The sequence below is a fragment of the Aptenodytes patagonicus genome, chromosome 4 (genome assembly GCF_965638725.1).
Source record: "Aptenodytes patagonicus chromosome 4, bAptPat1.pri.cur, whole genome shotgun sequence".
In the NCBI taxonomy this organism is placed as follows: domain Eukaryota; kingdom Metazoa; phylum Chordata; class Aves; order Sphenisciformes; family Spheniscidae; genus Aptenodytes; species Aptenodytes patagonicus.
In genome coordinates, this window is record NC_134952.1 from 80,688,649 (window position 1) to 80,703,630 (window position 14,982).

Genomic DNA, 14,982 nt, shown 5'->3' on the forward strand with positions numbered 1-14,982 from the left:
GTCAAGGGAAGTCATCGAGACCCTTTAGTATCACATAACAAACCCTGTAATGTGTGAATATTGAAGGGCTTACATTCTCTCATGTACCTTTAAAAAAAAGGGAATGGCTTAGGCAGAACAAAAATTCTGGTAGATAGATATGCTTTTTCAAGTCCTCGGGGCCAGCACTTTCCAGTTTCTATTGTACCTATGTTATCCTTAGCTCCATGCTGTATTGCTTCACGCATTACTACAGAACCTTACAGGATAGGAATTCATGCATCAGAATTTGTCATTAGAAGACATTTATAAAGATTAAATACATGGTATTTTAAAATACTTTAAAAGAAGGCTTGGAAGACTTTAACAGAGTACAGAAGTTGGGTTTGGTCTTCAAATTACTACTTTACCTTCATACAATACTTTCTATCAAAAGATCTTAAAACACGTTACATCTCACACAATTTTTCTGAGAAAAATCCTATTATTTTTCAGCACTTACAGAAACATCGCTATCTAAAGACTAAATGATTGGCCCAAGGTCTTTAAGATAAATGTACGGCACATTCTCTTGTCCCTGCCTGTACCGTTACTTCTCCCTCTCTTTTCTCCCACAACTGCCAAACACGAGCCAACTGTAAAGAGTTAATACGGCAGAGTTCATCACCATTCCCTCCGAGAGACCTGAGTGGTGATGCTGACAGTGAGAGAAACCCTATTTCTTCCACTTGCCATTTTATCAAAGAGAAAAAAACCCCACCACACCGAAGCCTGAAGCAATTATCTAGCGCATCAAGTAGTGAATTAAATAATATAAAAGTTTTCTGCCATTTCCCAAAGGTTGCATGTGACGGTTGAAAAGAGCAGTAATACACACCGATTTCTGCATGGGATTTCGGGAATCCAAGTAGCTATGAACACCTGAAGTTATTAATAATTACTGCACTACGAGGACTGATTTTGTTCCCCAACACAGCAATCGACCAATGTCCGCAAACACTAGAGGGCAACAGTGTCGCACAGAAGAAGTCCGGGAGGAGAGGAGAAAGGGAAAAAAAACCCGACCAGCTGAAGGGTTGGTGTGGGTACCACACCAGGCAGGCAGATGCCGAGTGCGCTAGTAAAGAAGAAAAACAAAACAAAACCCCAAGAAACACCACCAAACCAACCCGAAAACGCGCTCTCACGCAGCGGGGCGCTCGGGACGCCCCGCGCGCTGGGGGACGGAGCCCCGGCAGCGCCGCCGCCACCCGCCCCAGCACCGGGCAGCCGCCCCGGCCGGCCGCGCTCCCGGGCCGGGCCGGCCGGGCGGTGCCCGCGGAGGCGCAGGAGCCTCCGGAGCGGCTCGGACACCGCCTTGCCGGCGGCGCACAACTTTGCGGGGGGGAGCGGGGGACACCGCGGGGCGGACGGGGGAGACAAGCGCGCAGCGCCCGCCCGCGGAGTTGGGAGACTTCGCCCCGCCGGGCCCGGGGGCACCGCGCGGAGGAGCCGCCCGCCCCGACCGTTACCTCCAGGCGCGCTCCGCCGACATGCCGCCGCCCCGGGGCCCGCCTGAGGGCGAGCGCCCGCCGCCCGGCCGCCGCAGCTCCCGCTCTCGTCCACCGGCGGCGGGCGCGGGGAGCTGTGGAGGCTCCTCCGGGGAGAGGCGGCTGCACCCGGCGGGCACGGGGAGCGCGGCGCGGCGCGGCACCGCCCCAGCCGCGGCCCGCCCGCCCGCCCGCGGGGAGGTGCGGCGGGGCTGCCCGCCCGGGGGTGCGAGCGCCGTTCGCCTCGCCTCGCCCTCCCGGAGGAGGGGCGCCGCGCCGCCGCTCCCGCACTCACCGGCGAGGGGCGGGCGGGGGCTCCGCCGCGCCGCCTCCCCGCCATTGGCCGGCAGCGGCGCTGCCGCTCGCTGGTGGCCGCCGCCTCCTCCTCCTCGGGAGGCTCGGCCGGGCCGGGCCGGGCCGGGGGCGGCGGGGAGGCGGAGCGGAGCGGGGCGGGGACCGAGCCCTCGGGCTCCTCCTGCCCTCAGCGAGCCGCGGTGGCCGCACGCGCAGGCACGCGGCACCTGCCGTGCCTCCTTCACGGGGGGCCGAGGGCCGGCGCTCCTGCCCAAGGCAACTCCCTGCGACCTCCAGCAAATCGCAAACTCCCTCCGTTGTGGTTTTTTCTACCCCGTTTTAAAGAAAGTATGATTTTTGTTTTTCTTCTCAAAAAAAAGAAAAAAAAAGAGCAAGCCCCTTCTACAACAGTGCTGAGGGGAAGTTTAACTCAAATCCTCTTGTCAAACCTACCACTGTTCGTGCAGGTTTAGGATCTGACCGATTTCTGAATCGTTTTAAGTGTAGCGCACTGTGGTGGAAATTCCATAAGGTCAGTTATATTTTCTTAAGACAATTTGGGGTTACAATCTTGAAGGAATGCCGAGTAATGTGTTTGCAGCCTCACTGCTTTTCTTTATTGAATTTTCTAACCCCATCTTAAGCAGAGTTAGGCCCCCCACTGACACTCTGCATCCTTCACTCTGGAGATGGGGCTATTCCATTACTGCGGGTTAGGGAGTTACGACTCCCTGACTGAACTGCATTAGCTGACTTCTAGCCTTCACAAATGGGAAATAAAATTAATAAATTTTACACGTGCCCTCTTGATCTAGCTAATTTGCTTCACAATTGCATGGTGATTGTTAGCTCACCTAATGGCTGATAATTCAATATACCAGATTAACTCCATCACTGGCGGTTGTCTGTCCAAACCTTTCTTTCTGTGACTCACTCAAGACAGAAACTTAAAGGAAAAAAGCTAAAGTCATCTGAATGTTCCTTTTCCAAACATCAGCAGAATTTACAGCCCTTGATTCATGAATATTGTTGTTTACTGCTTTCTCCTCTTTTTTCTCCCTTTTATTCTCATGACACACTCTGAAGGAACACCCTAAATTTTAATGTCTTCTAAACTAAAAAGCAGTGCAAGGTCCCAGGTCCCACGAGCTAGACTTCCAGTAGGACAGAGGACTTGTTGACATGAGGGCTTACTCTGCGTGAGGTTATTAATCCACAGAATAGAGAGTCCATCTGAAATCCTGCTGCCCTCTCAATATTCTACACAAAGGGGTTTTCTCCCGTACCAAGCCTCTCAGCTGCGTGGATATCCTGATACAGTCTTGTTTTGGGACCTCTTCATTAGGAAGGATTTTTCCTACAACATGCTATGAGGTATGGGGTGGAAGCCAGCCAAAAGTGACTGAAACTCTTGGATGCGAGTTCAAACTCACAAATGTGCATGGTTCCCCTCCTACCATTCTTTCTGAAGAGCTGGCACTGTTTTTAAGTTATCACTGGCCAACATGGACAGAAGAGTGTTACATACTGCTTGTCCTCATAAGCACCTGGATGCTCACAGAGATGTGCTAGACATCTCACAGCTGAGGGCTTCAGCACTGCAACTCAGCAGCTGTAGTACCGAGCGGTTCTGGCAGGAATATTAACAGATTTGATCTTTTTTGGTGATACTTTTCAGTTTTTTGCTCTTGAGCTGTCATTGCAGTGTGAACTGGGCATGACGTCTTAGCCATTCTTTTAGCAATACATCTTAAGACACTGCTGAGTGTGCTTCTGGCCAAGATTTCTGCCTGGCCCCCAGTACCTCACAAACCAAACTGTAGTAATGTGGTGTTCCATTCTCAGAGTGCTACCACAAATGCATAATTGTGGCTGTTTACAACATCTGAGGTCACATCTAATGTGCACCATCCCAGAACTGAATAGGTAAATGAGTAGTTAATCCAGACAAAAAATTAGGGGGGAGGGAAACTGGTGGGCTACCGCACTGTATGCAAAACAGAGGCACATTCAGACAACTGCTAGTCTGTACCATGAACTAAGGCAACACCTGTGCTGCTGCTGTTGTTATGCAAGGCAGGGACTGAACCCTAGTTCCCAGACGTATGTACTGACTTGTGTCCATACATTCAGTAAAGAATAGACATTGAAGCAAACCGTCCTCTGTTCCATGCCTGGGAATGTTTGCCAAGGAGACTACTTAACCTCATTTCAGACTGTTGCCCCAAACCAACTATATTCCAGGTGAAGGATTCAAGACTCTAGGATGTAGACCAACGCTACAGATCACAGAATGGCTGAGGTTGGAAGGCACCTCTGGAGGTCATCTGGTCCAGCCCCCCTGCTCAGGCAGGGCCACCTACAGCAGGCTGCCCAGGACCACGTCCAGATGGCTTTTGAATAACTCCAAGGATGGAGACTCCACAACCTCTCTGGCCAACCTCTGCCAGTGCTCAGTCACCCTCACAGTGAAAAAGTGTTTCCTGCTGTTCAGAGGGGACCTCCCGTGTTTCAGTTTGTGCCCGTTGCCTCTGGTCCTGGCACTGGGCACCACTGACAAGAGCCTGGCTCCATCCCCTCTGCACCCTCCCTGCAGGTATTTGTACACATGGAGCAATCCTTCCCGAGCCTTTTCTTCTCTAGGCTGAACAGTCCCAGCTCTCTCAGCCCTTCCTCATAGGAGAGATGCTCCAGTCCCTTAATCATCTTAGTGGTCCTTCACTGGACTCTTCCCCCACAGCTCCACATCTCTCTTGTACTGGGGAGCCCAGAACTGGACCCCGCACTCCAGGTGTGGCCTCACCAGTGCTGAGCAGAGGGCAAGGATCACCTCCCTCGACCTGCTGGCAACGCTCCTCCTAATGCGGCCCAGGATGCCATTAGCCCTCCCTGCAAGGGCACATTGTTGACTTGGGTTCAACTTGGCACCCACCAGGACCCCCAGGTCCTTTACTGCACAGCTGCTTTCCAGCCAGTCGGCCCCCAGCGTGTCCTGGCACCTGGGGTTGTTCCTCCGCAGGTGCAGGGCTCTGCACTTCCCCTTGCTGAACTGCATGAGGTTCCTGTTGGCCCATTTCTCCAGCCTGTCAAGGTCCCTCTACAGGCATACCACGTGTGTTCAAATTTGAATTCCCTGATTTCCCATTAATGGTTGCCTTCAGTTTATATGAACACAGGTCACTTCAGCGTGAATTAACTAAACTTGGGAAAAATAAAATGCTTTGTACACACAAGCCTTTACTGTGCTACCAAAACATGTAACTTAGGCACTGAAATGCCATTCAGTATCCGGCGTTGAATCCTTACTTTGAATATCTGTCTGGTTTCTGATAAATTGGTTATTTTTAAGCTAATTACTTTGAAAATTGTACCTTAATGAATTCCTATCTATATAAATTGTGTTCTGACAGCACTGCTGACTACTTATGCCCTTATATATACACATAGCTATGTGTGCACACTTACACACAAGCTGGTAATTCCGATTACACTCTTTCTTTCAGAATACTACAGTGAAAAAAGATGAAAAAATGTGTTTAAGAACTTCCAGCAACAGTTCCATATCAGTTCAGCTTGGCTTTTTGTTCATCTCCTATCTGCAGCATGTTTAAACATGTTTTCTTGCAACAAAGATAGGCTTAAAAAAGAGGTAGCCTACCTTCCCTGGTGATAGCCTCAGCTTTTTGCCTTTCTTACAGCTGGCCTCTACACATGAATGCTCTCTTTCTCATTCACGTTTTTCTTCAAATTCAGGTCTCCACACAGTGCTTCCTCCTTTTGCATAATCAGCAATCTTTCTATCTTTCTCAAATGAACCGAATCCTGTCTTCTCTTGTGGTCGTCTCTCTTTCAGGCTGTTACTGCAAGAAATAGTTCTAACCATTGCATGGTTCTAAGTCTGCAAACGAACTCTTGGTCCTTCCAACTCCTGCTGAAATCTGTGTAAAATTTAGGCATTTTAGTTACGGTGGTTATTACTACAGCTCCCACCACAATTTGTATCTATAAGATGGACAGATTAATTACCTTGGGCATCATTCTATAAGCCAGGGAAAAGTTGTTGGTTGGAGAGTTACATGTAACAACAACAGTTTTCAATTAATAAAGAAATACTTTATCTAGTCCTGCCATTTCAAAGATCAGATACAGCTTTTAACCAAACACTAATTATTATTTGTATTATTTTTGTTGATATTTTCTTGCATGGAGCCACTACAGTGACCTAGGTGTTTGAAAACAAGGAGCATCTAGGCAATTGCCCACTATTAGTCATTTCACTGTTACTTTTTTGAAGCTATTACAAGTACTACTAGCCAAAGGCAAAGTTACTGTAAATTCACAATGCTCTTTGGATTAATCAGAAACTAGATTTTAAACCAAATCTAATAAATACACAATATTAACAATGCTTAAGATATTTATCTTTTAAATACTATGCAAATATTAATTAATGAGTCCTTAAAGGGTATTTTTGTCATGGGTATTGATATTAGCGTTGCTCTCCACATACTTGACAGACTATTACTCCATGAAATTGCCAAAGATCAGGGCAGTGGCTCAGTGAAGGTTTTGATTAGAAGTCAGAGGTTCTTGACTCAGGGCTGAGTTCAGACTATGAGACCATATCACACTGTACTAGAACAGACATGGTCTGAAGCCAGTGAATGCTGTTCCATGGTAAAATGCAAAGACCTAATTTCTCCCCTTAGTTAAACTGGAAAAGGCTTTCTTTACAAGTTTCATCTATGTAATGAAGAGAAAAATGTGGCCTAAGATTTAAGAAACACGTGGTCAAAAAAGTAATCAACTAAAAGGCTATGTCAGAGAAGAAAAAAAAACCCCAACACTGTTCAAGTTTATAACTGTACTACATTTTTTCCATGCTAGTACAATAGCCTTCATTTGTGAAGTGTTTAAAGATTATTCTGTAGCAAACAATATGGGAAGCCAGCCACGCCTATGCATTTTCTCTAGGAAGTCGCTAGCTTTCAGATGGAAAATACATTTATTGTTTCCTTTCAGTAGTTTCTATTTCATTTTCGATACCTTGTCCTAAAAAATCCTACTATCTGCAAACATTGTAGTAGTATCTTTCAAACCAGTGGAAGGCAAGTTGCTAATTACATGCCGTGGGTGATGACTACTTGGCAGCAGAAAGGCATTTTTATCTCTAGGCTTAGAATAAACTATTGTTACAAATATGTTTTGTTCCATTTTAATCAGGGTATCGAGACAATTGTCATCTTTGTACAATGATCAAAATGGCCAGCTTTGGAATTCAAGAAGCTCAAAAAATCATTAGGTATTTCTGTTCTAAGCTGCAAAACCATCATTTACTGCTCAAGTCACATGCCATGTGAAGTGTAAGACAGATTCGTTAATGAGGAGGACTGAGTATTTCCTGTCACAATTCACCAGGAAATTTGCTTATGAAAAGAGAGGAAAGACTTTTCCTTCCCATTATATCAGGTTTGTAGGTTTCAAGTTAATAACTATTCAAAAAAATAGCAGCATAGATTCAGAATGTATTAATTTTAGTTAGCTGTTTTGAATGTATGTCAATTTGAGTGAAAGCTCCTTAGTAATATTGAAATTGGTTACAGGAAAGTGATAATGGGGACGGAAGAGAATTACAAAGAAACCAAGCTGCTATAAGCACAATCAACACTCTAAAGCGTGTTTGCCCTCTTTAAGAAAGTAATATGTAATTAAAATGTCTGTTAAAAATCAATTTTAGGGTACTTAATAAAATAGGGCATACTCTGGGCTAAGAAGAACTTGCATCATTATCCTAAAACCAACTCATTTTTCCCATCAATAACAAAGGAAAAGTTCTAAAAAAATCTTGTAATTTGCAAAGGGGAAAAAAATTAAATTGCTGTACCCAGCTCTTCAGTCCAGCAATAATCCAAACTCTTCCCAAAGCAGAACGTCATTTACAGTCAGCTGGAAAAATCATCATAATTTCATCTTTCCTTTCCCTCAGCAAAACTAACTCTGGAGAACAAGGGTAATTTAGCTAATTTTTTTTAAAGAAAAGAAGCATCTGCCTTCAACTTCCTCATGCCCTTCCCTTTTTTCTATACAAATAAATTCCTCCTGCCTTCTCTGCTCCTTGAACATGCAACACCTAAAGCACAGCCCAGCTTCCCTGCGCCCTTGGAGGCAGCAAACAAAGAGCAATAAACGCAGGAGTTCGCACAGGAATGGGAAGTTATTCAGAATGCAGGGTAACGCACTGCAGGATCAATGACATGAATGTCCGCTATAAACTGGGAGCTCATCAGTTGGAAATCACTGAGGTGAGAAAGGACGTGGGTACTAGTCAAAGTTAGAAAATGTCTGTCAGCTGCTAAAGCTATGTGTCTAGAAAATACCGCAAGCAGTGCTGGCAGAGGAAAAGAAGAGGTGGAAATATTGAAAGTGTTGATGCTATTGCATAAGGCTGTGGTAAGTCCTCACCTGGAATGCTGTTTAAAGTTCAGGGAAAGTGATTCAAAGTGGGAGAGGTGGAGAGAAGAGCTGTTACCGTGATCAGGGGAATATGCAGCCTGTTGTACAAAAGGCAAGGTGAAGGCTGAGAGGTGATGTAGCTGCCGCACGTGAGGGGGAGAGATAAATACGCAATGGTAGCTAACAAGTATTTAAGACAAAAGAAATTTTTAGCATAAAAATGATTGGGTAAAAACTGTGCACATAGGCTGGAAATTAGAAGACGCTTCGAAATCATCGGAGCGAAGCAGACTCATTCTGTGAACAGCGAGGCAAAAAGCGTAGCTAACTTTAAGATGGAGCTTGAGCGACTACAGGACGTTATTCATCAGAGTGCTAGATTGACTTGATGACTTAAGAGGATCTTATCGATCAGTGACCCTATATTTTTTATTGCGCAGGGATCAACAACAACGAGAACGCTGACAATAAATCCTCATCGTTGACGTTTAAAGTTGCTATCAGCCAATACAGCTGCGGGGTTTTGTTTGTCACATTGATTGTTTCAGGCTGTCTGTAGGCACTAGCAAAGAAAAGCACCTGCATTCTGTTCACACGAATATGAACATCACCTTCCAAGTCATAATTTGTTAATGAAAGCTTGTATTTTGGAACACAAGATGTTAGCCTCCAGGGAAATGTATCAGGTTGTCATCTGTCCCAGAAGTCAACAGGTAAAGAAAAAAAAGAGGGAAAAACTGTTTTTTTTTCCCTGTTAGAATTAATTTGAGTACCTTATTTTTCTGTGTATTAATATCTCAGTTCTCCCCAAATATGAAATGGATTAAAATATCAGACATGCTGGTAGAACTCTTATTTTTGTCATATATTATTTTGATTTAATCATAACGAATTATGCCAATAGGTTGCCCATATGTAATCACGCACCATGCACAGAGATCTTAATTACCCTGTTCATCAAGTAAGGATATTCATGATAGCACATATTATCCAGGGTATTATCCTATGTGATGTGATAATATGTGATGCCACATGAATACCATATGGGAGAGGGATTTAAAAAAGGTTACAGGCTAATAAGAGTATTTTATTCCACTCAGAAAACTCAAGAGAACCAGTTCTTTTCAAAGATCCAGAGACCATAATTACATGCAAAAAGTTAAGTCACCTTAAAGGTAAATGCTAACCCAGAAAGACTGAAGATTAAAATTAAAAGCTGAAATTTCTTATTGTTATTAGTGCCCCACGGCGCTAGATATTGTGCAAATATATGAAAAAGGCGGCTCCCATCACAAGGAGTTTAATTCTACCTTTCAGCTTGTGTTGTTCTAGAGAAGAAATTGTAGTAGGTATAAGCTAGCAGCTGGTGGTCATATAATAGCAGGGAATTAAAATGCTTTATAATGCCATGAATTTTGTATGTAATTCCCTGTGAAACTTACTAGGAGCTGTGCCTAGAAAATGATGCTTCAGCATAGCCTCAAATGTCAGACTTACCTTTTCATTTTATTTACCCAATATGTGTCACACACCTTGCACATCGTGCCTTCTCTTAGGGCACAGGAGAGGGCACAGAAGGAGCTAGAGAACTAAGCTGACTTACACAAAATCTGGATACGGCACTCTGCCCATTATTTGCCTGTGAAGCCTCATGCGCATTTGAGATTATACAGATATATTAACAGTAAGTGATGCTTCTATCATCCTTCAATTCAGCAGGGGGAGCACAACTGGTATCTCTGTTGCATGACAACACTACTGCGATTCTGTAATACTACGTTGTGACTTCCAACATGATTTGTAATCATCTGGATCGTATTTAAAGTCTTGATCCTGCAAAAGAATCAAGTACGCACTTGACTGTACACATAGGAGTAGCCTCTGTAGTAGTGAGGCCTAGTAATCTCTGTGTGACTTCAGATCCAGAGGGCTGGACTCAGTTATGGCATCCCCCTGCTTCCCTCCTCTCTTGCATCGTCTCAGTCTTACGCTCCTGGGCAAGGAATCAACATAATTTGCAATACTGCAATGACGATACAAATATTTCTCGCGCTCTAGTAAGGGAATTAATTACGGGTTGAGTCAGGGGGCGAATGTCTCTTCCCATGGCTCTAGCGGGCTGAAGCACGTTCACGGTAGCATGCTGCATCCCCTGCCTGTGCTTGAGTGCAGGCTGGGCTTTGATGATGTGCTGCTGTGGGGCTGGGTTGCTCTGCATGACCCATCAGCACAGCGGGGTGGAAAGGGCTGTGACTACACAGGAGATAGTCTGTCCCTTCCAGAAAACAAATGAATCACTATTGAACAAAGAACAAAATCAAACAAAAATAGCAAACTACTTACAAACCTCGTATTTCCTAAAGTAGTATTCTCCCACCACAGTGAAAGCCCTGATTAATTCTCAGAGCCTCTTCTCTTCAAGAGGCACTTCAGGAGGGCTAGATTGCCAAAGATAAGCCTGTGCTGCTGCAGTGTGATCACAAGGAGCACGTGCATTTCTCTGTGTGCTAGGCAGAGCCATTTGCAACTGGTGTGAGTGGGGCAGAGCTCAGCTATGAACCGCATGTGAGGTAGCCACCGTGTGCTCCTACCAGTGAAGGGGACATCAGCAAAGCAGCTACATCCTCATCTCTCAGAATCTCTCTGCCTCTTTGAGGAATTGTTCCTTCTCCCTTTTATGCCTCTTCTACCAGCACACTGTCCCCGTGGTTTGCAGCTAAGAGTTTCCTGTTCAACGGGGCTGCAAATAGGTAACAATCTTTGAAAGTAGGGGGAGAATTCCCTTTTCCCCCATTTTTTTCCTTTTCCTGCCTTTCTTCTCGCATTTCTCATTCTTTTCCCCTTCCCCTTCCATTTCCCACTTCTCCTCTCTCTTCTTCCTTTTTTTTCCTCTTTTTCTTTCCCCAGAAAAGCCAGACATAAATAAGATGTACATGTTTAAAACAAAACCACACACATTATACAGAACTACAATAATATTGATCTCAGCAAGGCTATTATTAGATGAAAAAAGGACAAAATTTACCCTATAGTAGCAATGCTCTAAAAAATGCAGAGAAGCATTGTCAACATTTATAAGACAATTTACACAAATGTAAATTTAGCATGTTAGTCCCTGTTAAAATATCTAAGCCATCTGCCTAGCAATCCTTGGCTTCAGAGGCTGTCAGTGATACTGCACCAAGATAAATCTCACCGTGGCGACTGACCTTCTCTCCCTCTCTCCTCCCTTTCATTTACTCTCCATGTAAGTCAGATACGGAAGTTTTATAATTTTAATAGTATCAATTTAATATCCTCCAACTGAAATGTAGCCTACAGAGGCTACAGGACTTAAGTCGTAATTTTACAATGTAAGAAACAGATACAGTAGAACCACTGGAAGTGTTTGTAATTGTGCATCTCTAGGGTTGTGATACGATAATCTTAGGCAGAAGTTAAGGGAATTGCCTTCACTGTGATATTGGAGGCTGATTACTGATCATCTCTGCTTATCACTCTGTTCAATGGGTGGGCTTAATCCCCTTGTGATTCAAAGTCAAATGAGCTCCAGTCTTAAAAACACAGTGGCTTGCTGTGGTCACAGATGCTGAAAAAGCTTGAAGGTTTCCTGAATCTAACTATTCAGCCTATTGGTCTCCCGCATGCCTCAGATGAGTAATATGATAACATTTACCCTATGAACTTTTTCCCCTGATCTAGTACCCAGCTGGAGTACAGGGGCAAAATACCTAACTGCTTTTAAGATGGACCTATCTATTAAATGCCATAAGGCACGTAGGAAAGCTGGGACATACTGAGTTTAAATAAAAGGCCCAAGTTCACGGTAAGTGAGCACCAGAGCCAGCGGAAAAACTAAAGAGCTCTGATTCCTACTGAGGAGCTTCCATCTCAGTACGTTTTTGTGTCAGGTGTTATTCACTGAGGGGCACTATCCCCTACCAGGCCCTCAATTAGTATAGGGCATTGTTTTTAAATGATTTGGCCAGAAATAGTATTTTTGCTCTTCCAGACAATATTTGCCATTTGAAGCTTGCTCCTGACTGCAGATTGGCGGAGGTGCATGTTTTGCCTGTAGCACAGGAGCATTCTCCTTCTTTCTTTATCTTAACACTGCAATATTTCTTCTCTTTGACATAAACAGTGTCCAAAGTACTCTACTCCCATCCACGTACAGTACAAACAGAACAAACAAGGAATGATTTATGCACACCTGACTGTGCTCTATATCTTATTAGATGAAGATGAATTACTGTGCTGGACAGGGACACATTCTTCTGAAAAATCCATCTTTGTAGATTTCTGGTGCTCAGTCTCGTGCCTTCTGCAAATGTATTTTAGCATGCTATCGCCATTTTCCACTTGGTGATCTCTGCTGTACCATGCACAGTATACGTGGCCCTGAAGGAGTACTGAAGCAGGTTCCCTTGCTAGCAGACTGCCATAGCTGCAAGATACGGCTCCTGTTATATCGCTTACTCACAAATGATTCTGCTCTTGTGTTCTATGACAGATGTCATTTCCCAATTTCTGCCAGATGTTGATGATGTTATTTAAGCAAAAGAATTAATCCTCTCCCTCTTTCCTTCCATCATCATATTGTATACACTATACTCTCTGCCTTCGTAGTCACTTCTGAGAGACAAGTCCATCAATTTCTATACAGAGCAAGAATTTAACTTTGTTGACATTTGACAGAAAGCCTAGGATTTGCATCTTGTGAGAAGTCATATGCACAGCTATAGTATATAATTGATGCTTTCTTCTAGAGAAAATCTGTATTTGAAAAAGCACGAACTGTTGATATGTGTTCGCTTAGTATCAGAAAAGGCCCGATACAGTTTGTACTTAAGTCATTGGACAGGTATATTAGCTACTGCTCAAACCAACAAAGCAGTAAATTAACAGACAAGCTAATTTTTCCCCTTCTCCTTTCATTTTCTTCAGCTTTCAATATGAAGTGATCAAACTCAAATTTAATTTGTCTCCTCTCACAGTATCTTACTCTCTACCCATGTAAACACTGAATAAAACAGATTCAAGCTCCTTCTTCCAAAGGTAACACAGTGACAGCATTCATATGAGACAAGCTGCGTCGCAGTTTTTAATGAATCAGTTTTTACATAAGCATTTCTAGAATTCTTCTTCTAGAACTGGTAGAGTAATGAGGAATGTCCCCTACCTCCTAGTTCTCAGAACGGCATATTAAAATACTTTTCAATAGTTTTGAAATTTCCATGAATATTTTCTAATGAGATTTAGGGTAGTACTGTTGTTATTGTGTGAATATACATATCCGTATGAGAAACACTTACCCAGGCATTCTCTATCTACTCACAAGACTCACATTTAAGAGCCAGGAACTGAGGAGAAAAGCAAATGAGAGATTCAGTGATGGTCCAGGAATAAAGCAAACAGGTTGGAAAGCCAGAGGAGGAACAGCCAGAAGCAGTACTTGCATTACAGAAAGGCATACTGGCTTGCAGCCCTTTCCACAGATTGCACTCCCCAAAATGGAGCGACTCATCGTACTCAGATTGAAGGCAAGGAAATACCTTGGTCAAGCCCAAGAACCTGCATCCACAGCAGCCATGTATATGATATAAACAGTGCCACAGACAGATGGTGGATCAACGGTGTGACACAAAGCTGTATTTGCAAACAGCATTAGGAAAGGATAAAAAGACGCACTGCAGTCTGTCAAGGCAGGCAAAACCAGCTACCTGCCTGGCGTTTTAAAGTTTCTTTCAAAAAACAGCTGTATGTGCACAGCAAAACTCCAAGCAGACAGTATGCGGATACTGTCCTAGCATTGTACTATGTTAGCATTAATCATTATGAAAGACATTTAAAAGACAGTGTTGGACTGCTAAGCAGTCCAGTGGTGACCAGTGCTTTACGGTTCGTTTGGAGACTAACACATCTGCCTACCTTTGAACTGGATCGGCTGAGGCTACTGAAGAATTTCTTTACACCAAATAGAAAAATGTTTTTGTAAAGTTTTATAATTACAGTCTATGTTCTTCTTTTACACAGTCTTCTATATTTTTTAAACTTACACATTGATGGTGAAAGATAAGATTCTCAACAAATGAACTTTTCTTATTTCTCGCTTCTTACTTGCTGGGACAATGGAGAGGCAAACCTGTACACCTTCATTTGCAACAGGCAATACTCTGTGACTTCAGGGTCATAGCTAGTAGCGAGTGGGTAGGTACCTGTTCATTCACTCTCTGTCCCAGGCAAAACTAGCTGTGGTGGTGCTGGTTACCTTCCCTGCCAAAGGCATCCACTGGGAACTGAACTGAGAACTCTCACTTCACAAAAGCCACTGAAGAGCAATTAAGAGAGGTTTATTATGAACTCCTTCCGCATACAAAGCTACCAGTGACTTAAGAGGATTTTTGTGTGCCAAGAAATGTAGGACCAGGTCCCAGATGGCTGTGATTTCCAACTGGTGTAGACACAAGCCACCTTGAAATATCAGCTCTAGAAGCAAAAAAGTTCTATAAGCGTAATGATGCCCTTGAGACACCCAGTTATATAGGTCTTTGCTTTAAAAATAATGAATCACATCCTTTTTCCCACCCCTTTAAATCAAAAGAATAATATTTTTCCATATCATCAGGAGGCTGCATTCTCAACACGATCTAATGAGTGTGATGACAAGTCCTGTATTCTTTGAAGAAGTTATATGACTATTGCACAGAAAATGTCCCCCTATTTT

At 43.8% G+C, this 14,982-nt stretch overlaps 1 protein-coding gene across 2 annotated transcripts in view; it reads right to left on the bottom strand.

Moving 5' to 3' along the window:
- The window catches only part of LOC143159853 (bifunctional heparan sulfate N-deacetylase/N-sulfotransferase 3), a 75,141-nt gene extending 73,589 nt beyond the window's left edge, over window positions 1-1,552 (bottom strand). For both annotated transcript variants that reach the window (XM_076337313.1, XM_076337311.1), the window contains exon 1: window positions 1,491-1,552. The gene's annotated coding sequence lies outside the window, so the exon portion shown is untranslated. The remainder of the gene's footprint in view (window positions 1-1,490) is intronic.
- Between the last annotated feature and the right edge of the window lie 13,430 nt (window positions 1,553-14,982).